This window comes from Sceloporus undulatus, chromosome 4 (assembly GCF_019175285.1).
Source record: "Sceloporus undulatus isolate JIND9_A2432 ecotype Alabama chromosome 4, SceUnd_v1.1, whole genome shotgun sequence".
Classification (NCBI taxonomy): domain Eukaryota; kingdom Metazoa; phylum Chordata; class Lepidosauria; order Squamata; family Phrynosomatidae; genus Sceloporus; species Sceloporus undulatus.
Window position 1 is genome coordinate 223872457 of NC_056525.1, and position 24375 is coordinate 223896831.

General features: G+C 39.3%; 1 protein-coding gene and 1 pseudogene across 6 annotated transcripts in view; both read left to right on the top strand.

Moving 5' to 3' along the window:
* RIMS2 (regulating synaptic membrane exocytosis 2) overlaps window positions 1-24375 on the top strand; it is a 464483-nt gene that overhangs the window by 352472 nt on the left and 87636 nt on the right. The window lies entirely within an intron of this gene.
* On the top strand, window positions 13320-13437 carry LOC121930256 (annotated as a pseudogene).

Here is a 24375-nt window from a genome sequence, read left to right on the forward strand (position 1 = left end):
CCGACATCGAGAGCCTGCCGCTGGTGGCCTGGAGGATTCGGCCCTGACTGCCCTGCCGGAGGCAGTGAGGACGGTGATCCTGGCTGCAAGGAAACCTTCCACCCAGCGGTCCTATGCCCTGAAATGGAAGAGATTTTGCCTCTTCCTTGACCAGAAGGGCTTGTCTCCTACACAGGTTTCCACTCCAGTGGTACTGGAGTTTTTGATGGCACTTTTGGATGGAGGGTTGTCCCTCACATCCATCAAATGTTACCTGTCTGCCATCTGTGCCAAATACCAGTTCGGGGGGAGGGTTTCTTTCTTCAAAGACCCCTTGGTGAAGGGGTTCCTGAAGGGTTGTGCCAATCTTTACCCTCCTGTGTCGGTACCAACACCGGCTTGGAGCTTGGAGTCGGTACTGTCCGCCCTCCAATCCAAGCCCTTTGAACCGATGGCCACAGCGGACTTGAGACTATTGACTTGGAAAACCGCTTTTCTTGTGGCCATCACCTCTGCCCGCCGTGCGGGCGAACTCTGTGCCTTACGGAGGGACCAACCCTTCCTGAGGTTCCACAAGGACAAGGTGGTCCTCCGTACGGACATTACCTTCTTGCCGAAGGTTGTGTCTGCTTTCCACATGTGCCAGGACATTGTGTTGCCCACTCTCGCATCCAACCCAACGTCGGATGAGGAGCGACGCCTACACTCTCTTGATGTCAGGAGAGCACTGGCATTTTACCTGGACAGAACTGCTGCCTCCAGTCGGTCCGAGAGACTTTTCCAATGCTACTCGGAACCGAAGAAAGGGTTGCCTGTGTCTGCGCAGAGGTTCTCCAAATGGGTGGCTGGTACCATCCACCTCTGCTACGAACTGTTAGGCAAACCTCTCCCTGGCACGGTTCGGTCTCATTCCACAAGGTCAATGGCAGCATCCTCTGCATTCCTGTCGGGGATTCCTTTGGAGGATGTCTGCAAGGCTGCTGTCTGGTCCCAACCTCTGACTTTTATTAAGCACTATCGGTTGGACACCAGGGCCATCCGAGACGCAGCTTTCGGGAGGGCTGTGTTGGTTTCAGGGTTGCATTGATTGCACTACTGATGTTTTTGTATTTGCTACACTTGTACAGTGACACTATTTTACATTTGTTCAATGTTGGTTTGCACAAGTTCTATGGGATCGGTCTTGCATGACCTCTGTTTCCTTCTCAGGTTTAGCAACGTTATTGCTATGTTGACCTGTGCATAACAAAAAGACTGACTTTTTTATGATTCAAGGTGTTTTATTGTAATAAATATACCTTTGATTCACCATAGCTTTGGTCTCAGGACACTCCCTCCGCCGCATACCTTAGCTTGTCAGTCTAAACCCATTTGTATGATTCGCAGAGACCACGAAGAAGAAGGACAGGTTGCTTACCTGTAACAGTATTTCTTCGAGTGGTCATCTGCGAATACATACAAATCCCACCCGTCCGTCCCCTCAGTGTCCTGCTCACATTGGCTCTCTTTCCATCGCCTGCTTGGCGGAAAAATTGCGGAACTGGGGAAAAGAGCGGGAAGGCAGGGGCCTTATAACGGGTGGGCGGAGTTACCGCCAAAAAGTTTCAATATGTTGCAGAGTGAACTCTGCCCAGTGATTCCAGTAGGTTCCGAGCAGCACTGCGCAGGCGCAGTGAAACCCATTTATATGTATTCGCAGATGACCACTCGAAGAAATACTGTTACAGGTAAGCAACCTGTCCTTCTTTGCAGCTATACAAATTCTGTATTATTGCTCTGATAAGCATACTTCATTTTTCCTCTTCAAAATATATACAAATTTTTGTCTTCTAAAAACATTATTGATTTATTTTTATTTTATTTCCATTCATATCCCACCTTTTCTCCAATAATGAGACCCATGGTGGCTTACACATTTTTTTTTTAATTTGTAAAGATCTTTTTTAATTAGTCAGGCCTTTGTCTTAATGTCTTCAGCTCTCAGATCGCCACCACTCAAACCAGGGCAGAAAAAAAGGTTCTTCAGAGTGTGCCAGCAGCATCAGTGAGAACAGATATCATTTGGGACAGGCCCATGGTTGTCATGGCACCTAGGAAATCCCACTCCTAACAGGACAGTGTCAGCATGGATGTCATCATCACCACAAGCTCAGGGATTCTAACATCAGCTCTCAGTTCACCCTGCCTAGCTGAGGAAGGGACACTGTTGAACAGCAGAGTGGACAATACACCAACAGAATTTCTGATCTGTCCTGTCCAGACAACTTCATATATACATACTCAGACCCAGCAAACTGTGGGATAGAATGACTGATTAGAGGGTGGAATTTCAATAGATCATTGTAACTCCCCCACAAAGGTGTTGCCTGCTATATAGAGAACCCACTGGGGAAATTTGAGAGGGATTAACCCTTCCAGGCTTACTCAACCAGGTGTCTGTGACATATATCAGGTTGGCATGTTTGTTCAGAATGAAGTTGTGAATGACAGTGTTTCATGGGTTTTTTTTTTAAATCATTCACCAGCCTGGCATTCACTAGCAGCATTTTTAACCTAGAGGATTATTGCCAAGGCTACACAGGTTATTTGACCTGGGGATAGTTTGGGACTGAACAGCACCTTGTTGCTATTTTTCTCCTGTTAATGTATAACTGTCTCCTCTTTCCACACACCCCTCTTCCCTGCACAATTGTGATGCTTACTCCCTGAGAACCATCTTCTTTTGAAAACATTGTTTGTGTTGCAGACTAGCAGTACTGTCTAAGATGGTACAGACAGGCAGTCGTAAAAGTAGTTTGAAAGTCAATATTCTTCCCTCTTCTCTTGAGCAGCAAACAGACCCTTCCTCTGGTGATCCCACAAAGTCGCTCTCCTAAAGCTGCCCCCCCTTGTTTGATGTTGCTCCTACCCCACTGGAGTTTTATTTTAATCTGCCAGTTAATTCAACTGCTGTAGCTAGGATGAGTAGTACTTGCTGGCATAAAGAGCTGAGTTGTGATTTATCTTGTAGGCCTGGATCTTCAAGGAGGTAGGATGTTGCAAAGAAGTCCCACAGGTAGAGCAAACTGAGGCAATAGCAGCAGCAACAGCTGGATGTAGCACTTCCTTTCATTGTGAGTCTTCCTCACCCTATGGAATGTACAAAAATGCAGAAAAAAATGCAAAAAACAGACCAAAAGAATATAGACTTTTTGATATGAAGTCCTCCCCACCCTCTTTTTACCCATGGCTGTGTATACAAAGAACTCTTTAAATGTAGCAACGCCTGGAGACAGTTTGATATGGAATGATTTGATAGCAATATGTTCCCTGCAAATCAGTGCTGAGGAAGTTTCAACAGTGCAAATTCCAAAGAAATAAAAAGAAATAATGGTTTGGTTGTTTCTCCTTATCCAAGTAATCACTAGAGTAGGAAGGATACTTTCTATAAAACAAGGTAGAGATTTAATGAATTCCAAGATTTGCATTAAAATAAATATGCTGAAAAAGAAATGAAAGAAAAAGGATAAATGTTAATTGCTGGGTCAGTGAGCACATAACATTTGAGCCAAAATTGTGGTTAATATCAAATCATGTTTAGTATTAACACTTGCTCTGATTAACACTTGTGCTGATGTAAGCTTTAAAGACATTAAGTTGAGCAGGCGGAATCAACATTAAAGAAGGGTCATGGGAAAAGATTGAGGTCACTTCCTCTTACAGGCTTTGTGAACTAGGGGACATTAAGAATTTACCCATTGCAGTTAATTTTCATGTCACAGAAAGTCAATATACGCTATTTTCAGTGCTCAATCATGAGGTTTTTCACTTGCTATGTAAACTACAATTGTAGAATTGGATTTCCTAAAACTCAAAACAGTTTGTTGAAAGATGATAATCTGGATTTTTGCTTTTCTATAGCTTTCTCATTTGGACAATGCTCATGGCACATTTTACATGTGCAAGATAAAAAGTATTTCTGACAAATATGCTAAGTATATTGTGGTATTAAAAATATGGTGCATATCGTGAAAAGAGCATATGCTCAAGCCCAATAGAAAATAATGGGATGCACACTCGTGGCAGCACACAGAGCGCGGGTATGTGACCCATTACTTCTGCTGGGGCTTACCTTACGCATAAGCTCAAAGCCGCGAAAGGCAAGCTTTGAGGAGAGGTGACTATATGCAAGGCTCCTAGGTAATTGTACTGGATAATGCAGCAGCCTCAAAATTCCTCTTGATTCCAGACACGTGCAGTGGTAGCTCTGTCGATCTTTCCTTACAGGCTACAGCCAGGTTCACTATTTTTAGAGCTGGTCTACCACTGTCTGTAGGAATTTCCCAGCCTTTACAAGTAGAAAGAAATCAACTGCAAGGGGAGGCATATATAATTTCCCAGTGATTGTAGTGCTCTGAGGAAGGAGTCACTTGCTTTGAGTTAGTAAAAGAGAGGGATTAGCTGTGTGTAATGAACTGAGGTCTCTGATATGTTAACATTAGCCTGAAACAGACAGACAAAAAGTGTTGCTTTTGGGCCAATCCAGGGGTGTGGCGTACAGATGACACATGCCCCCGGATCAGTGCAAAGTTGTGCTGTGGCCACCTAAGGCAGCCCAAATCCAGCCACAAAAGGAGTGCAAAGAAATCACTCCTTGCTGACAGCCTGTTTGAGTCTGTGGCGATGGATGGCCTTGGGACCATGGCATCTGGTTGCTGCTGTCTCATGCTGAAATTTAACATAAATTTCTAGACTTATACATGAGTACCATATTTTCCGGCATATAAGACAACTGGGCGTATAAGACGACCACCAACTTTTCCAGTTAAAATATAGAGTTTGGGATATACTCACCATATAAGACTACCCCTCTTCCAACGCACACCAAATAAAAACATCAGATTTGATTTCAATCTGGTAATTTTAATTCAAATGCTTATGACATGCAGATACTTAGCAGGAAAACTTGTTGTATACAAAGCCTGCTTGGATTGGCCAGCTCTCCCTGCCTGCCCAGCCCTCCCTGTCTCCAAGACTATCAGAGTGGTATTGCAAACATGGCTTTTTTTCCCCATATCCCAGGCGTCTCGGATGCCTGCAGCTTGCTCTGCCCTTCAGTTACATATACGGCGACTGCATATTCTCCAATCTGGCTCAGATGTTTCAGTACCTGCCCTATAAGATGACACCCGGCGTATAAGATGACCCCCAACTTTTGAGAAGATTTTCCTGGGTTAAAAAGTAGTCTTATACGCCAGAAAATACAGGATATTCAGTAAATTACATGGTCTTAATAAATTTTGAGATACCCTGAGTCCCATTATTGGGAAAATAACTAAGTAAAACAGTTATATTTTTGTTTTTGTTGTGGGTTTTCAAATCATTTCCAACTTACAGTGATACTAAGGCAAGCCTATCACATGTTTTCATAGCAAGATTTGTTCAGAAAGGTTTTTGTAAGTGCCACCCTCTGAGGCTGACAGAGTGTGACTTGCCTAAGGGCACCCAGTGGATTTCCATGGCCAAGCGGAAATTCAAACCTTATTCTCCATATCATAGTCCAATGCTCAAACCATTACACCACAGTTGCTTTTTTTGTACTGAGGTCATAATGAAATTACATTGTAAAAGTAATGTAAAGAGTATGTACAATTGTATTGCTTGGGTTGTGCAACCAAGAATGTTTTTAGTTCTTTTTAAGGGCATTCTTAGATACATTTTTTCCTTATGATTACTGAGTTTGTGATATTTTTTAATGTAACAGAAGAAACTTCCATAATGAATTATTTTAAAAGTTGCTATTCAAGATTTGGATGCTATTGCTCTGAAAGTACTACTTAGAGTGCATGTATTCTCTTCCTGTTACAGCCTGTAATCTGAATTGTGTGAATTAATCTCTGGCTGGTTAATGGTCTAGATATGTGCTTTTCTGGTAAAATTAAATTACTACTATCAAAATGATTTTATACAAATGTATGGTACAGCTTAGGGATGCAAAGAATATTTGCAGTTTCTCATCTTGATACTCTTGTCAAGATACCCTATAATAATAATTAAATCCACTCCCTTTCTTCTTCTTATGCTACCAAAAAAATTGTAGACTTGAATAAAATGTTGGTCCTTGCAAAAGAGCTTAGTATTTTTTCATCGATAGCAGCAACATGAAGGAAAATATGCAGAATACATTGTGGTTGCACAAAAATGTATTGTGCTTTATACTCTTCGCATAAAAGTCCTGAGATGTGAAAAATTGTCCCCCCAAATGTGTAGAACTTTTGTAATGTCACCCAAGATTGGGAATTTCAATAGAACTTAAAGTTTTCCATTCTTACAAGAAAAAATACAATAAGGGAAGTTTTATGATAATTATATAATATCTGAGCTGTTGGACAGTTGTTGGGGAGTGTTATCAATAGATGGCTTTCCTTCATGACGTACCCTTTTTGTGGGCTTTCCAGAGGCATTAGGTTGACCATAGTGGGAGGAAGGATAGTGAACTAGATAAATTTGGCCCAATCCCATAGCACAGTCTTAGGGGTGAAGCAGAGAGCCCTGTAGGAGTGGCCTCTGGCTGTGATTGGGCCATGAGCATGGCGACAGCATGGTCTGCTCCCAAAGTGGGCCACCACTGTAGGTCCCAAGCTGTGTGGCCAGAAGTCAGATTTTTTTCTGCTCCTTTTTGCTCCAGCCCTTTGGACCAGAGCACAAAGTCAGAGCAGCTACTGGATGCTTTGGAGTGTGTGTAGTTTGAACGCCATGCCCCCAAAGTGGCTAGAAGCTGCCTTAGATAGAAGATTTAAGTGAAGATCTCCCCTGTCTATTCTCTCTGTGATGCTATATGATTTATCTGCTGCTTATTCACCAAGACAAACAATACTAACTTCCTGCATGACACTTTCTGTGTAAATTAATTTCCTTTTAACAACAGAGAAAATTGCTGTAACTTAGGAACTGTTGGGTGGATCTAAATCTGCTTATGATCTGTATCTCAGATACTGTCTCTTGCCACGTTTTACATATATGTACTTTTAGTAGTGTCTAGTACTTTTACAGTACCCTTGCATTTATTGTGCAGAATGAGAAACTATATCAATACAAGGAAAAATGGATGTGACATTAAACTGAAAGTTTATATTAGTGTCTGCATAATGAAAAATAAATAAGAAACAAAAGAACAAAAGAAAATACAGTCTATAGAGTGCTGCTCATGCAACCTTAGAGCTGCTTTAGGTTGTGCAGATGGCTGTAACAGAAGAAGATGGAAAACCAGCTTTCTTCTTGTGCAACTCTGAATCCTGCCTCCGTTGTTTTGTACTTAGTCTGCCTAATGTATAATGCTTCTTCTACTGTAATCTTTTAATAATCTGTACATTTCCAAATGTGCTGCCCATTTATCAGAGTTTTCATTATGTTTCTTTTTCTAGAGAAGTAAATTGTCTAGCATGAGGGACACAATGGTATGAGAAAAAGCTTGATTTTGTGTATGTCACCATGATTCCCTATTTGTTAAAACAAGGCAGGCTTTGATTAATCAATCTAAAATGTTTAATCTCAGTAATCTGATTTATTCAGTCACATAACAGAAACTGTCTGTGTGCCCTGCTCACTGTTACTGAATTGAATTAGTACATGTCATGTAGAAATAATCTCTTATGAATATGATGCTCTAGGTATTCTAAGTTAGATTTTTTTAACATCAATAAAAATATGTAGGAACTATTCTTTTGTTTATCTAAGGTCAAAGTGCAATATTTTTTGTAAAAAAATCTAATTTTTCCTATACTACATATAGAGGTAAACAAAGGACTGGGCATTATAAAATGTAAGAGACTAAGATCAAGGCAGATCTGTCTCGCTACATGTCTTGTATTTTAGCAATTGGACTCATGGATCACTCTCATACCTGACATTGTACATGACTCTTGCGAGTTTAATATTTGGGTTGTATGGACTGAGATTATGGTTTAAATCCTCTTGTTAGCTTCCACCAGAGAAGACCCACTGATAATTTAGTAAGCCAACACTTAGGTAATCTCCTCTGACTCAATGGATCTATTCTAGTTGGCTCTAACAGTAGTATTCTAGCCCACTGCCATTTTTAGCTTCTTGGAGGAAAAGGAGTAGGAAAAGTGGGAATGTTAGCTTTATATTTCTTATCCCTGACTTTCATGTTCAGATTTTATCCTTTTTGGTTATTCATATTTTATAGTTAATATTTGCTTACCACTAATCATAAATAATGTTATTCATAAATCTCTATTTGGAAATGATTACTATGCACATAATTCTGCATTTAATAGCAAAAAACCGCCCTTTCTACAATTAAACCAGTACTTGGATTACAAAAATCAGTTGGATTCCATTATGAAAGAAAAGTAGGATATAAAGTAAACAAACTAGTATATAAAGCATCTAATATTTTAATATATTTTCATGCTCCCTGAAAAGCAACCTGCCTTTTTAATGTTTTTTAAAGAAAGAAGAAGAATAAAATTGTTAGCGCTGGAATGGAAGAGCATATCTCTGCTATTCCAGAATTCATTTTGTTCTTCATAATCCTAATCAATCAGATGTAGAATCATCCCTGACAGATGACCATCCAGCCTCTGTTAAAGGCCTTGAATCTCAACATGATATTTGTTCATATTTTGAATAGGTGAGTTTGGAAAGTGTTGGCACCTTGCCAAGAGGCACAGGTTGATGTCCAGTTCTTCCACAATAAGAATCAATACACACTGAAACATATAGGGAGAATTTTGGCAACAAGTGAATTTGAGAGGAATTAATGATTTAATTTGTCCTCACTTAACATCATTACTTATCTGTCAATGTGGTTCTGGGATATTTTCCCAGTCATAACATGGTCCGTGAAAAATAATATACCTGGACCATAGAGGATTATGAACATCTATCAACATAAATGGGAGAAGATGTACTTCAAAAAGGAACAAGATAGACTGTTAATACAAAGAAAATATTTCTGTGTAGCAGCTCCCATTTTCAAAGCAGTGTCCCTCTAAGGGATTTGGGCTACATGTAATTAATTTTCAATGTTCTACCAGCATGTTTTGGTTTCCAAGCCTGTCAGCACGTTGTAAGATTGGTGACCAAAGATATGGACAAATTCTGATGGGACAAGAAGCTGATGACAGCAGAATGGGCTCTGGTAATTGGAGTTGTTCTTTGTTTCCTTCATTGTCACTGGACATTCCTACTAGAAAATGTTGTATCACCTCTCAAGGCTACAGGGATTTATATTCCATGTAAAGAAAGTTCTGTCTCATGATCTCACATGTATCATTACAGAGTCCTTGGGGTGTTCTTCCTGGTATTACATAGCAAAAGTCTTCTTATTCAATCTAGGCCTGTAAGTGGCAAAAGCCTGAGAGACGGGCTTTCATATGACTCAATGACCCTCCCACTAGGATATGATTAAAAATTCAGGGAGCTCTAGAAAAATTTCACTGTTTTCTGAAGGGAGAGTACTGGAAGAAATGGAGTACAGTTTTGTCTTGCTTGTTTTAGCCCCCTTGCTTTTAGGAGTGATGCTACACAACAGAAGAGGAAACATCTCAGAGCCTATATTTCACATGCAGTAAAATACAGATTGTATGAGACAATGGGGTTTATAAAGTATTTGTATAGGACTTTAGGCCTTTTTTGTACAGGATCTGGGCTTTGAAGCTGATTATGCATCTGGAGTTTGGAGGAGGATGAACCTCCATGAGGGCATGAAAAGGGGCTCATTATTGGTGACACTGGAAAGATTGTCTCAAATGACATGGTCCCAGGGATATTTGATGCCCAGGGTCTACAAAACTGAGAGATAGCTTTGGATTGTGGCCTTTGTAATTAATTCACCATTATTGACCTTTGTTGAAATCATTGTATAAACGTTACATGCTAGTAAAACTAGTTGTATAAATGCATCTGAGGAAGGAGACTGAAGTCTAAGAAAGCTCATGCTTCCAATTTCTTTCAGTTAGTCTCAAAGGTGCTACAAGATCTCTCTATGTACTGATTCTACAGACTAGCATGGCTATATCTTTGAATTATAGTTGTATAAATGTTAGATACTAGTAAAACTGCTTTGGTAATCTAGGATATTGCTGATTTTTATTTTTGCACATATTACTTTGCCTCTGTTAATTAAGCTTTGGTCATGTTATTTGAGCATAAAATATGTTTAGAGCAGCGCTATTACTGAATTATTAATCTGAATTCTATTTTTAATGTAAAGATTATGAGAGAAAACATTCCATACCTGTTAGCCGGTGAAAGAGCAAGTTTGTGCCAGAAATGCTTGATTGTCCCTGTGTAGTGCTTAACAACTTGGATTGGTTACAAGTTATCAGTAATACGTTTCTCTTATTTTGGTTAAACTGAAGTCATTGCATTAACATTTAATTATTGTATGCTGAGCCAGTGAGTCCTGAGCTGGAGCACAACTTGCTGATCAGCTTTTTATCACGTGGTTAAACAGAATAAATATCATGTTCATGAACAACACCCAAGTCTTCAGCATTACACAGCATGGGCAGCATTATAGGAGAACTGGAAAATGTGGCTTTGTAATTTGTTTAGGTGTAGAAAATAACTTGAAGAAATGCATTCTGGATTCTCTTGTGATTTGAAAAACATCTAAACAAAACAAGAAATAATTTAATATATGTGTTCCATTATACTGTAGGAGAAGTGAGGATCAGAGAAAGATTGGGAAAAGAATGAGTTAATACATTTCTAGGCATGATCAATATGGATGAAGAGGAGGAATAAAAAGAGAAGAGAAGTTGGTTAAAAGGAATCTTTATTCCTTACTCAGATAACTTTCTTTGGGAAGATATATGTCTCTGGAATGCAATAATCTAATTACTTATATAAGCAACGGTCGCCCGCCTCGTCGGGCAGACCATTTTGCCGCTAGACGCGGCTGGACTACAAGCCCCAGAGTGTTCTGGGGCTTGCCCGGCTCCCTATTGGTGCGCAGGGGCGGAAGAGGCAGACCTTCCGCTCCGTGATGCTCTGGGAGACAGTTTTGTTGGTGTGGGGCTTCCGGTCCTCCAAGGCTGCCCATTGGTGGGCTGGGCCTTGGAGGCGGGGCCCCGCACAGCACGCAGGGAGGGAGGGGCCTAGGCCTATATAAGGCCATGTTGCTTGCCCTTTCCCTCAGTCGGTTGCTTGGCTTCGAGCAGAGCGGAGCCAAGCTGTGGAAGGGAGCAAGTCTTGGTGCTTCTCCCGCCTGCCCACCGCTGTTGTTAGGTGGTTTTTAGTCACAACTTGGCGGCAGCATATGCCAGGATCTGCACGTTGTGGTACCAGGGCTATGGAGCTCTGGTTTGGGAGTCAATAGGTACCCGGGGGTGACTAAGGCAGGCGTTTGGCCATTGCGGGGGCCAGAACGCAGGAGCGCCTCCTGGTGACTAGGGGCTTTGTGAATTGGTGAACGCAAGACAAGGTTTGCGGTCAAGTTGTGTTCCTTAGCCCCTAGGTCATCCCAAGCACCGGGTGGGTGCCCGGTTTGGATAATCAGACTACATCGGGTGGTTTGATTGCACAGATCCTGACCTCATGCTTTGTGCCAACCCTACCAATTGTTTGCAAATAAAGTTGTGGCCTTACTTCCAACATGTTGTACTGTGGTTATTGGACAGCAACATCTGAGGCAACTATAACTTTTTGCACCCAAAAGAAATGAAAAATGTTGCCCAGTTTTCCTTTAATGGCATGATAAGCAAAGATATTTTCTCAAAGACCTAGAACTTGCATACTGTTTTACTCAATTTATTTGGAGCGCGTATGTACCCAATACAATCAGACATGTTGGTCCCTCAGCTAACAAGAGCTTGTCTAACTGCTTTAAGCACAGGCACATGTAGTCAGAGAGTGTCAAAGTTTGCCTTGAATGCCATGTTAGGAGAAAGGCAGGATATACTGTAAATACAATAAATAAATAACAGATGACAGGAAAATGAGCTCATGGGGTGGGGGAGATGATGTTAGTATTGTCAGATGCTGAACATAGTACCATACACTATTCTTTTGTGACAATGCATGTAAAATGCGTGAGAGAATATTTTAATCATTTTTTCTTGATTGATTCATTCAAAGAGGTTCATTCTTCCACAGTTCAGTAACATGTAAAAGTTTCTTTCATTCATTTCCAAACAGCTGATACTTTGCTTGCTAGTAAGGAATGATGACATTCCGTATTTGTTTCTTCTTGTTAATGGATTCAAACAAATCTCATAAGAAGGCACATTTGCACTCTGTTGAGTTTCCTGCTTTGCAGCCTTCCAAAACACCTGACAGTATGTGAGACAATAAAATGTTCGTAAGGCTTTCTGTGATATTGATGAATGCTAATGTCAAACCAAAACATTAGAGCAATAGAACATGGTTAATTGCTCCCTCCAAGGAGTTTTTCTTCTTAGTATTTCAGCACCTTTTATGTCATGCTCTTATATTTAGTCTTACTCAACTATATGTTGATCCCATGTATAAGTAGAGGGCAGGTTGTGGGGGCAAGACTATGGATTTTGATATGACCCATGGATAAGTTGAGGGTAAAACTTTGAGGCTCTCTCTGTTTGTATGTGTGTGTGTGGTGTGGGGGGGAGACTCTTAAAGAAGAAGCAATAGCCCACCACTGTCTCTGCTTCCCCAGTGGTTCAGGTGAGAGAGAAAAACTGCTCTCCCCACCTCATGGGTGGAGAAATCTGAAATAGCTGCCGTTGCATTACTGTATCAACCTGTATATGAGTTGACCCAGGATTATAGGGTCAATTTTGGGCATACATTTTCTGACTTATAGACAAGTACTGTATATACAGTAGCTAATTATGGTAGCTAATTATGTGTTATTACAGCCGTCCCTCCATATTTGCAGGGGTTAGGGGAACAAGACCTATGCGAATATGGAAAATTTGCAACTAGCACAAGCCCTGCCCACCTCCTCCTCTGATGCATGGGACAGGAGAAGGAGATGGGGAGGCTCACACTGAGATCGCACATAATCAAATTCGTGAATCTCATGTCCATGAATATGAAGGGATGACTGTAGTTGCATTCTAGGGTACAATTTTTATCTTCTGCATTTTGATTGTTATTTGTGGAAAACATACATTTTCAAAATTTTCTAGAAATCTGAGTATTTTAAGCTACATCTATTATCATTTATCAACATTTTAGATATATTAACACCTTAACCTTTTGGTTGTATTTAGTTTTGTTGTATTCAGTCGTAATCATGTTGAAGTACTTTAACTTTGTTAACAACTTTATACATAAACAACTGAATGAGTTGCTCAGTCAGTAACAAAGTCCAAGATTCTTTTTGTATATAACAAAATATATCCATTCTTGCCTACGGCCATACACCCTGAACACGCCTGATCTCGTCTGATCTTGGAAGCTAAGCAGGGTCGGGCCTGGTTAGTACCTGGATGGGAGACTGCCTGGGAATACCGGGTGCTGTAGGCTAATATATATATCCATTCTTACATAATTATTTGCTTGAGTTTTGGCCCAATACAAATATCTTTTTATTACTTTTTAAAAATATATTGAATTCATTGATTTAGATCCTATACTCTGGAACAGCAGAAAACAAGCTCACTCTATCTTCCACATGGCATTCCTTTTGATACAGTAATTAAAGATGGCAATCATTTCAATTTTTAGTCTCTCTGTTAAATGTACCCACCACCTTCAACTGTTGCTGATGTGGCTTGGTTCCAGACCCTTTATCATCTTGATTACTTTTTTTCTGAAAACTTTCCTATATTAAACTGTAGTGTTAAGAACTGGAAGTTGTCTTCCAGCTGAGATCTGATCAAAGAAGGGTAAAGAGTTTTGTTTTCTCCCCTTTTCACACACATTGTTATCAAGCGAGGTATCATATATCCTATCTGATTTTACATGCCTAAAACATAGTATCTATGTTGACATTCTGATGAAATTTTCTTGAATCCTCATTCAGTCGTCTGGGTTTTACTACCTAACAAAAGTGAGTATAATGAAATTTTGATGAGCATGCTTTTCTTTCCTTCATCCAAGTAATTTATAAAAAAATTGAACAAAACTGGCCTGGAACACTGTGGACACCACTTGTCATTTCTCTCCAGAGAGAGAGAGATTTCTTTGGGTTGGGACTATCAACCAGCTACAAATACACCTAACTTTTATCACTTTGCTAGCAAGAATGTTACAGGGGGACTCTTTCAAAAGTCACACTAAAATCAAAGATACACTAGATTGAGAAAGATACACTAGATTGATTCTATTCCTTTGATCTGGCAAGCTTATCACTCTAACCAGAGGGAGAGAAGATTAGTCCGGCATGCTTCATTTGGCTCTTAGTAATCACACCAACTTGATGGGTCAAGTTGGTCAGATCAACCTTTTCTCCTTTTTGAAGATGGTGATTACATTTTGCCTCCTACAGTCTGCAGAGACCTTACCTTTGCTCCAATTATTCACAAAGTTTGTATAGAAAGGATCCAAGATTACATCTCCAAGTTTCTTTAGTACCCTTGATGCAGTTCACTTATCCCTAGAGGTCTGAACTCAAGTATGTATGTGTCCCTGTGCCGCCTTTTCATTTATTTGGTGATGCAGCCCTACAGACGTTGTTGGACCAAAGCGCCCAGCAATTCTACCCAGCATTGCCAATTGTGAAGAATGCTAAGAGTTTAACAACATCAGGAAGGCTTAACAATTCCCACCCTTGCAAAGAAATGCTTAGTTTACCTTCTCCTGCTTATTATGTTTGAGATCAGTGGATAATGACATTGAAAGCATGAGGTAAGAACAACTGGTGAACATGGTCAGCAATTACTGTTCTTACGAGAAGAAACAACATGTAGGGAATGACTGAAGGAAATCCCCGCTATTGAGAAAACAGCTAAATCTTTTCACATGGGTATTAAAGAGAATCTCCAGACAGTAATAAATATTGGGACAAAGACTCAATATCCTCAGTAACCACTTTTATTAGCTATAGGTAGACAGTGCCTAATCGTTTAAATATTTAGCTAGTATTGAAACTTTGTATTAGTTTTCATTTTATATTCTTTACCTATTTTTAAAAAAATATTATTTCCTTTGAATCTGTGATGCATGACAGGGAAAAATTACAAATGAAACAATTACAAATAACTAAATAACATTACTGTAACTAACCCAACATGTGTCTAACTGAAATAAATGTATATGCCAATGTTTACCCCAGAATCTGTAAGTCTTGCTTTCTTTAGTTACCTCCCAATTGTCAAATTTTAAATGGTAAGCTCTTTTGGGCAGGAATCAGTCAATAAAACACCATGCATATTAATAATTTTATTTATTGGCTGATTTATGTATCTTAATAGTCATTGGTCATGCTATATTTCCTATTTATGTATTGGGGTGTTCCAGGTTAAATATATTTGCTGCTGCTACTGCTGCTGCTGTGTACCTTCAAGCTATTTCCAACTTATGATGACCCTAAGGCAAGCCTGTCATGGGGTTTTTCTTGGCAAGATTTGTTCAGAAGGGGTTTGCCTTTGCCTTCTTCTGAGGCTGAGAGGGTTCATTTAGCCCAGGGGTCACCCAGTGGATGTTCATGCCTCAGGGACTCAAACCCTGGTCTCCAGAGTCCTAGTCTAGCGCTCAAACCAATACACCATGCACTTGCTTGTATATCCTAGATGCATGATGAATAATACATGAATTACATGTGTAATATAATATGCTTGTCATTTACTTACTTAGAAGATCGCATGTCATATATTGTCACTATTAACTAAGGAGGGTCCCAACATTACTTATAACTGACAGTTTGGTACATAGCAAACTAAAAGAGAGTATATGTAGACCTAATAAAACAATAGGGGTTATGAGAATAGGTCAATACCCTTGTAAATGCAGTTTTTGTCCTATCTGCAAGAAGGTTCAACCATTTATAAACATAGCTGAGAAGTGTCTTGTGATGCGAAGAAGGTTCTTTTTACTTGTAATATTAAGGGAGTCATAAATCTGATTGCACTGTCCTTTTCAAAGACTAACAAATATAGTATTGGCACTGCCAGTGATTATATAATAGTTGTTAGTATACTGCATCAAATTATGATAGGTATCATTTAGAAGTCACGTCATGTTTCTGACAAGTTCTGATTTCTCTTGGTTTACGCTAGAAGTTACATGGGAAGACCAGCAGGAAAAGGTGAATGGTACAATAGCTGATGACAAATCATTGCCGAAAAAGAAACATCATACTCAGCCAGGTTGGTCAGGGTTTGGAAAACCACCTGAAAGCATGAGACTATAAAATTGTTACATTTCATGCTTTTGTAATGAGTGTGTGCTTAATGTATCTTTTTTTTTAGTTTGTGACTTTTTTTAGTATGTAGATATTATTTAGATTAGTCATGTGACACTGTTTTTTTTTTTAGTATAGCAAAAATAGAGCCACTTGTGATAGAATGCACATTAATTAGAAAAAGAACTTGGCTTAAATTAGATATTAACTCTCCATTTTTGAAATGTTCCATTCTTATTTGACTTAATTTATATAGTTGAAAAATTAGGAATTCAGACATGTGCAAGGTTGTTGTATGACCGAAGCCACGTGATTTGGGTTTTTATTTTTTTGGAAGTTGGGCAGGGCTCATTTGGGGAGGAAGGAGTCACATGATTCTTCAACAGGGAAAAATAGAAAGGGAATTATTAAAAATAAGTAAGAAATACAAAAAAATGTAGGGAGGGGTTATTTAAAAAGCAAGAAAAACAAGTAGTATTATTTGGAATGAATTGTTAGATTCATTCTGAGAAGGGATCATATTTCTTAAATAGGATGAGAAAGCAAGCATGCAATAAATAAAGAATCTAAATGATTAGAAGCTAGCCATTCTTATACAAGAAAGTGTACAATTTGACTTTTGAACAAATTGAGATATTTGTTGTTGCTGCTGCAGTCAGGTGGACTTTGACTTATGGTGAATAAGAGACTTCTTAAGAGCCCTATTAAGCTGCCCTATTAAGATCTTGCAAACCCAGAGTCAGTCCAACTCTATTGTGGTTTTCCTCTTTTCTTGTGCCCTTCCACTGTACGAAGCATTATTGTCTTTGTCAATGAGTCATGTTGTTTCATGCTATGTACACAGTATAACTGTCTCATTTAATCATCTTGGCTTCTAGGGAATGTTCAAGCTTGATTTGAACTAGGACTCATCCATTTGTCTTTTTAGCAGTCCATGGTATCTGTAGAACTCTTCTCCTGCACTACATTTCAGATGAATTGATTTTCTTCCCATTAGCTTTCTTCACTGTCTAGCTTTCACATCCATACATAGAAATCAGAAATATTTTACATAGATAATTCTGGCTTGTATTTAATTATATATTTTTAGAATTGAAGATCTTATCTAATTCCTGCACTAGCACTGCAAGAATAATCTATCTTGACAACATCAGGTATAAACTCTTCTAGAACACAGTCTCATAGCCTGAAAAACCCACTATGGATGCTGGCCGTGAAAGCCTTCGACTTCACATATCTTAGAATAATAGAATCATAGAGTTGGAAGAGACCGCAAGGGCCATCCAGTCCGACCCCCTGCCATGCAGGAAATCCAAATCAAAGCATCTCCGACAGGTGGCCATCCAGCCTCTGCTTAAAGACCTCCAAGGAAGGAGACTCCACTACACTCCGAGGGAGTTTGTTCCACTGTCGAACAGCCCTTACTGTCAGGAAGTTCCTCCTAATGTTGAGGTGGAATCTCTTTTCCTGTAGCTTGTATCCATTGTTCTGGGTCCTAGTCTCTGGAGCAGCAGAAAACAAGCTTGCTCCCTCCTCAATATGACATCCTTTCAAATATTTAAACAGTGCTATCATATCACCTCTTAACCTTCTTGACACTGCTCTAACTGCCATGGCTAGATGCTGTGGCATTTTGGGTTGTAGTTTGTTGTGCCACTCTGAGAGAAGGCTATATGCCTCCCAAAACAATTCCTAGAATCCCTCTGCATTGAGTCATTACAGTTAAAGAGGTGTCAAACTGGATTATTTCTGCAGTGTGGATGCAGCCATAGCTGGTTCATGTGCTTCATTTCATATCTGCTGTAAAACAGTGAAGATTTCACAAGAGTTATATTAAGATTTAATGATGTTCTGTAGGTTGGTTTAGGCCTGAGTTTTTCTTAGCTGGGGACCTGGTTAAAAAAACTTAAAACTGTAAAATTTTGAAGAGAACATACCCATGGCCGTCTTTTCTACTTCTTTCTTCAAATTAAATTGGATTTAGTAGATGAACATTAGTTTGCCAGGGAAGCATTGGTCTAATTGGAAAATTATCCGTTAGCCTCTACATGTGGAGGTTGATTTTCTGAAGGAGAGAGCCTCCATGAATAAATCACTTCATAGTAAAACCGTTCTTGTTTCATGGTTACCTTACACTTCCTGCAAGAAGGGGATGGGTAGTGCCATCCTCACAGTATATAGATCAGAAATGCCTGCATAGAGTTAGGCTTAGAAAAGGAAGCAAGTCTGATTACTCAGTGGGACATACCTCAGAGCAGACATGCATTTCAATTTGAGCCCAAATTATTTAGACTACTGTTAATAATCTCCATCTTTATTTGCATGCTTCTTTTGTTGACACACAAGGCATACTTCCCTTTTTTGGTTTTCGTAGCTGCCTGTTCAGTTCTTGCAGGAGGTGTATCCTTCCACTCAGGTAACCATAAAACAAAAAAGGTACTACTGTGACGTGGTGGTACAGTACTTCAAATTAATGTAACAATATTATCTTTCTTTTAATTAAAATACTGAATTGAGAATCTAATCTGCCAAGAGTTTCCTCCTGCACCATATAGCATAATTATTGAAGGACCAAATTTTGGAAAACAGTCAGAGAGATCCTTGAACAAATAAATTGAAATTAGATAAACTATGAGCAGATAAAACTGATAAGTTCTGAATTTTATTTTTTCACATTTTGTATTTATTTATTTATTTATTTATATGCCGCCTTTCTCCCAGTGGATTTTGTATAGATATGGAAATGTTCTTAAGGCAAAAATACTTATATATGTGAAGATTACATTTTGAAGACTCATATTCTATGAGTGTTTGATTTATATCAATTGACTGTCTGTTACATCAGATATACAGAGGCCCTGAGTGAAAAGAAGTATGATTTTCTATTAAAATATCAGGTTAGATCAGTAGTAGCCCACAGGGTAGAACGTGGTGGGGAGGGAAATGCAGATGGGGTGTTGGTGTTGGTGGGGTTATCCAAGAAAGGAGAGAGATGATCCTTATATGAACTGTGATGTGTGTACACAGAAACTCACACAGGAATATCAGCCTTCCCAGCTGTGCCTCTGGCCACTAGAAGCTCTAAATCAAGGATGTTCTAAGTTCTGGCTCACTGCAGAAGTCATGCAGTTTTGACCTAATCTTATTTTCAGTGTTGCTTAGTTTACCTAATTTTTTAAAAAAATACATAGGTGTTTAATGAATATTCATTATTCTTGAACATTCCAGAAAGCAGTAGCTTTGTCTCTTCTTGTAGAAAAAAATTGACTTTTTTCCTGCTTTTCTGTTTTGTTAAATTGGTCATCTTCAGTGAAAAAGGCTGTTAAAGGGTTGTGAGCTAATTAACAAAATGGATGAGGACAGATTTTAGGGATAATTTTTAATTTTACTCCAAATAAATGTTTGAGCAAGCTGAATATTCCTGGACTAAACTGAATCCACCAGTAAACGTATCCCCCCCCCCCCCCCCAGAAGTTTGCACTTGCTGCTCTAGCCAGACAAATATAACACTACTTTTCTTTTTCTTGGTCACTAACCCTTTCTTTCTTTTCCTTTATGGTTTAAATGGATAATTTATTCCTTTTAGTGTTTGCTGTGTTTTCTTTTTCCCACCGACTGACTGCACTACAGGTTTCTTTCTCAAACAATTGTGGTCCTTTCTCTCAGTGTCAATTTTTACCTTCTGAGTACATCCACTCACGTCCATCTTCTTTGTGTCTCTGTCTGTCCATTACACGATGTGATAACAGAAGAAGTGGACTCATCACGGAGAAGAAACCCAGGTCTGTCTCTTCTACTGGTTTTTCTCTGTTCTATTTTCCTTCTAACTTGTCCTGTGATTTTTGTCATTACATTTCTCAACTTTCCATCATTTGTGTCTATATACATTATTTTATTCTGTTCTTTCATTCACTCTGTCTCATCTCCCATCTTGCTTGTTGTTAGTAATATAAACATTTAAAAGGCAAACTGCCAGGCTACAGGATAGGAGCAATATTTTATAAAGGGTTTTCAAAAGGTAGGATGAGAATTGGGCTAAAACCCCTGATTCCCCTAAACTGGAAAAAAGCTTGGGTTTTTTTTTCATCCTCAAATTTTTAGCCAATTTGATCACAGTCACATTTCTAATGATGTATGTGTATCATAGCCCAGTTTCTATCCCAACCTTTCCACAAAGCCAAGTGTTACAACCCTTCCTGGATTCTTCTAAATAGGTAATACTGAGAGTCTTCACTAGTTTTGATCAAATCATCTCTGGCATAGCACAAGAAATACATTCCTTATAGTTTGTTGTTGTGTTGGTGTACCTGCTAGCCATTTCCAACTTATGATGACCTCAGGGTGGGTTTTCTTGGCAAGATTTGTTCACAGGGGTTTTTCTCTGAGGCTGAGAAAGTGTGACTTGCCCAAGGAGCCCTGGAGGCTCAGTGCTTAAATGCCTCTACTGCAGCCACTCACTCACAAACCATAAGGTTGCGAGTTCAATACCAGCAAAAGGGCTCAAGCTCGACTCAGGCTTGCATCCTTTTGAGGTCACTAAGATGAGTACCAAGATTGTTGGGGGCAATTAGCTTACACTTTGTAAACTGCTTAGGGAGTGCTTAAGTGCACTGATAAGTGGTATAGAAATGTACTTGCTATTGCTTGCTTGCTATAAGGCCACCCAGTGGATTTTCCTGCCCAAAGTGGAATTCAAACCTTGGACTTCCAGAGTGATAGTCCAACACTCTCAAAGTACAACCTTACACTAGCTCCCTTTCTTCTATAACATCTCACAAAGTGATTTTTTTTCCTTCCTATACTTACTGATGGCAAAAATACCTTTGTGGGACATTGTCTAATACGCTGGATAAATTCTCTTTTCCATTTTTGCACCCATTTTATTTCGAGAGTACCTTGGTTTAGGAATATAATCCAACTACAGTTTGGCTACAGTGGACAGATTTTGTGCTGTTATATGCAGTCTCCTTGCTCTTCACATTTTCACTTCCCCAGTTTGAACTTAGTTTCAAATTGAGAGGCAAGAAATAGTTTACACAAAACATGGTATGTCTGTTTCAGATGTTATATCAACTTATAGCATTATAGCTATTACCTGTAAGAGGCCCAAGATACATACAGTATACGCTTTCTAAAGTGGCCTATATTTATAACTCCATTGTCTGATCTGCAGTGATGCAAAGACAGGCAACAAATTGGAAGACTAAGAGTAAAGATTCCTGCCCTCTTGGTGATTTGATGTTTTAAGATTGAATATTTTGTTTGTTCCACTCATTACAAAGTTTTTTTTAAAGATTGTCTAATTCTGTTAAAGTTCAAGTATGTTGTGTTGCAAATTAATGCTTAAATTGATAGGTGGAGATGTATGAAGATGTATTTGTTATGTTATTTGAAATCCTATTTTTCCATAATGAAGAGAGTTGTTCATGGCAAAACTAGTCTGAGAGGGATCTGTATAACTTTAAAAACATTGATTGGGTGGAGATGGCTGATGTTTCAAAGAATTCAGTTCCTCTGTAACTTTTCTCCACTATAGAATAGTAGGCAATTAAAAAAGTTGTGAGTGTGCATTAATTACCTACTACATGTTGTAAAATATGTTGCATTGGAGAAGAACATGAAGGGTGGGTATTTTTAAATATCAAGAGCACTTCTTATTGTTGAAGGAGGATAAAGAACAAATCCATGATAGTATGGTATATGTCTCTGGTCTCCCAACAAGCCAGCTCATGCCGCCACCTATATGCAATATCTCTCTCAGAGAGATTCTGCACATCAAATATACTGCTACATATTCTATGGTTTCCTACACACTGTGCTGATTTTTAGGGCTGGAGCAGATGAGTGAAAAAAAGCGGCTTGTTCCTGGGCTTTCTGAGAGCGGGTCAAAATCCTGCTGTCCACACGGCCAACTTCCAAAGTGGGCCAAACACCCATGGGCAGTCCACTCCACACAGCATGAAGCAGCATGGCATCGTTATTTTTGTTTTGTCACTTCCTTACCATGCATGTGCAACATTGCCCAAATGCACCATCTGCTACCTCCAATTACCTCCCTTCCACCCAAATGTAATTCCATTGGACATCTGCCCTGTGATCGGCCATACAGTTGTATGTGTGATGCACCTCATGTATAGTGCATCAGTGTGCTCAGTGCTACATTGGCAAAGCATAATCATGGAGCCCCCCCCTCAATACATGCCCCTTTCATCCCCCTTCACCGCGTATCCCCTGTTGGACAGTCTGGTTTGTGTATGTTTTAATTACATCCATTGCAGTATTGGCAATTGCATTTTTGCTTTGCTGCATCCTGCACTGGCGCTGGGCTGTTTATATGCATTCTGATCATACACATTTTCTGTCATTATTCTGAGTATTCCAGCTTCTTTTTACTCCAGTTTCGTATCACTTTCCACCTGCTTTCTTCTTCTGTGTCATCTAAACACCCCACCTTGGTAGCGGTTGGAAGTCTCTTTATTTGGCCAATACAGACTATCCCTTATTCACTTTTGTTCCTTCATACTAATTTATAGTGATTTAGAGAGAAACAATTCCAGTTTTTAAACCTTTTTTATTCTATTTTAAATGTCTATTTCTCTTTCATTTAAAACAATTATTTAAGTGGAAAATAAGCAGAGCAAACAAAGGCTAATATTAGTGTGACATACATTTTACACTGCAGTCTCATGATGGAAGCATACTTTTTATTCTTTTCTTTGCAGCTTAGGAGTTGATAACAGGATAGTGAAATCTCCATCTTTGCCTTTTGTTTGTGATACATTGTCTATAGTACTTAAACATTTGTGAATTTCACACAGCCGTGGGCAAATTCAATTTAGCTGGCATATAAAACTATTTTTAAAAACCTTTCAAATTCAGTAATCTAGTTATATGATCCACAACACAATTTTATTACATTAACAAAATCTGCTAAGATAAATTGAATAGTTATCCTTTGGAAACAAATTTCAGGAGCTTCTCCTGTATATGCAGTGAATTTATTCAAAACATTTACTACTAATTTGGAAATCTCTTGCCTCTCTGAGGAATAATAGGATGTTTTCATTACTATTCCTTTAATTCTATTGTTCCCTCAACTGACTTGTTGAGGATAGTACTATTGCTCCTGCTGCTCTTCCTCGTGCACTCAGTGATTTACACGTGTAGGTTGTTCTTTGCCTGCACAGAGCTGGTCAGAACCTTCCAGAGCTTTTGGTAGGAGCCTCATCAATTCCACTCTGTCCACATATGCTCCTAGATAGATAGGGTCATAAAGTTGGAAGAAACCACAAGGGCCATCCAGTCCAACCATCTTTATTATTACTGTATTATTATTACCCTGCTCTTTAGAAATGCTCTCAGAGCAGCTTACAGATTAATTAGACAGTTCCCCGGTCTAAAAAGACATGACACAAAAGGAGAAGTGAATGGTAGTGGTGAAGGTGATCAAATCCAGCAGATACTACTGGTTCTGCTCTCCCTCTGAGGCCAGAGCCATGCCAGATGGAATGGAGGGAGGATCCTTCTTCTATCTCTGGGCTCGACATGGTCCCCTTCCTGCCCCCTTCTCTTCCTCTGCAGCCAGGGCCATGGCTTCCTCTGGATTCACTGATTCTTCTGTCATTGCTGCTCAGAAAAGATCTGAAACTATCTTTCCCCTTTACCCTTTGCCATTTTACATTCCTTCTGTTCTGTCCTAGTCTATCCTTCTCTGCGTCATACTCTGCCTCTTCCCCAAAATGGGGACTCAGTCTTTGAAGCCCTATGGCCTTGAAATCATTCTTCAAATAAATTACTCAAGTGCAAGAAGAAGATCCTGATTACTGACAAGCATTCTGGATGTCTCTTTTGACTAGGTTAGACCTATATAATTGGGAAGTGCAAGCATTTTATGAGTTTTATCAAACGGGCTATGTGAAAACAAGGAGCCCTGCCCAGAAGTGCTTGCCTTACAAGCTTCAGCTTCAGTGAAATTTTCCCATTAGCAGGTTCTAGTTCCATCACTGTGTTTGAAGTTTTCTCCACAATTGCTTTTCTTTCCCCAGATAAATTGATGCAAAAAGACCCTGAAGATCAACCAATCAGTACCTCTTTGCTACTGATGTTGGTGCTACTTACTG